This window comes from Gekko japonicus, unplaced genomic scaffold (genome assembly GCF_001447785.1).
Source record: "Gekko japonicus isolate JY-2015 unplaced genomic scaffold, Gekko_japonicus_V1.1 scaffold1373, whole genome shotgun sequence".
Classification (NCBI taxonomy): Eukaryota; Metazoa; Chordata; class Lepidosauria; order Squamata; family Gekkonidae; genus Gekko; species Gekko japonicus.
In genome coordinates this window covers 367,679-369,650 of record NW_015163130.1, presented here as the reverse complement: position 1 = coordinate 369,650, position 1,972 = coordinate 367,679, and positions in this window count along the sequence as shown.

The window sequence follows — 1,972 nt, the reverse complement described above, 5'->3', positions numbered from 1 at the left end:
CACTGTAGGCCAGAAGAAATTTTACCTGCAGAATTTCTGCTTATTCGAGGCATGATTGGGGCAGGGATAGTAAGAAAAAGGTTACTGGACTTGGAAGCAGAGCCATTCTTTGGAAATCCCAGTAGCTGAGATTTATGGAGAACATTTTTTTTTCAGTGAACTGCTGATTGGAAACTTTGGGGAGGAGGATAGTTTCTTTCACCCTCCTACTTTTTCATTCTGTGTCTCTTTTGGGAAAATTTATTCAAAGGCTTCCTCTCCCCCTGAACACCAGAATATATTAATTTGCTGACTGCTTCTCTCCAAAACATGCCCTTCTTTTGAATCCACACTCATTTGAGAGCCAGTTTGGTATAGTGGTTAAGTGTGTGGACTCTAATCTGGGAGAACCGGGTTTGATTCCCCACTCCTCCACTTGCACCTGGCTGGATGACCTTGGGCAAGCCGTAGTTCTGATAAGAGCTGTTCTTGAAAAAGAGCAGTTTCTGTCAAGAGCTCTCTCAGCCCCACCTACCTCACAGGGTGTCTGTTGTGGGGAGGGGAAGGGAAAGGAGTTTGTAAGCCGCTCTGAGACACCTCTGGGTAGTGAAGGGCAGGGTATAAATCCAATCTCCTCCTCCTCTTCCTCCTCTTCTTCTTCTTCTTCCATGATCTATCTCCACACCCCACCCCTGAATCTCAAGACCAAGCTTAGAACTTGCAGGTCTTTCACAAACATCCCCTTTATTTCCCCCTCCAGAAATAAATGTAAATTTTAGTTCTGCACGTTTTGCATCCCTAATGGAAACAAGATTCAGGAAATGGGTGGTGTTCTGAACACTAGGAAGGTGTTCTTTGAATTGTGTGTGGGAGGCAGCTCTGCAGTAGATAAGAAGATCTGTTCAACTGGGTTTTTTTTTCCAAACAGCTCCAGTACATTAGTTGCTGTAGATTTTCCAGGTTGCAAGGCCATGGTCTTGGCATTGTAGGTCCTGACGTTTCATCAGTAACTGTGACTGGCATCCTCAGAGGTATAGCACAGAAAGATGGAGTAGAGAGTACTCCATCTTTCTGTGCTATACCTCTGAGGATGCCAGTCACAGTTACTGGCAAAATGTCAGGTTCTGCAATGCCAAGACCACGGCCTCACAACCCGGAAAATCTACAGCAACTAATGAACTCCAGCCGTGAAAGCCTTTGACAGCTCCAGTACAAATGGGGGACTTCTTAAACAATTGTTGGGATCTTTCCGTGAGAAGACCACCATCAATGGCCCGCCAGCTTCTCTGGAAAATAGCTACCCTGCTACTGCTGGTCTCTTCCCTGTAATACACAGCTGTCTTCTATGGTGTGCTTCAATATCCAAAGGTCCCACAAGGGTTGACCAACCTGCCTCAAAATAGGGATTCTAGCACCCTGGAAAAACAGTGCAGAAGACTCTGCAACACAAATGGTTGTTCCATGTTAGATGTGCAGGGATTCTTCAGCTGAAAAATTAATGAGGAAAAGATTCCCCGAGGGTACAAAGTGTGAAAATCGCTGTCTTGAGTTATGTGTCCAATTTCTATCTCCAGTGTTAGACAGGGCTGACCCTGTTGCCCAGATAACCCCAGGGGTTGCTTCAGGAGTGCAAATGAAGCAGGGAGAGGCCTGAGAGGAACATCTGAGGATACTTTGCAGAGGATGCTGACTGGGGGACAAGACAGGCAGACTCCGAAAGTTGCATCCAGCATCTTCTGCAGCATAGCAAGGGCCTTGGGATACCCCTGTTGGATTGCAGCTGCATGGGTAGGAACGCGGGGTTCTTTTTTGGCAAGGCACTGTGCCTTCAGCTGCTGCACAGCAAACACATTTGCCAGGCCAAGGTATTTCCTACCATCCCTCCAGTCCAGGGAAAACATAGTCCTTTTTCAAATCATTCAGTAAAATCTGTTAGGAATCTGTGCAAAGAAGGGGAGAGGGCAAGAGCCATGGATCACAGGGTGTTGGTCAG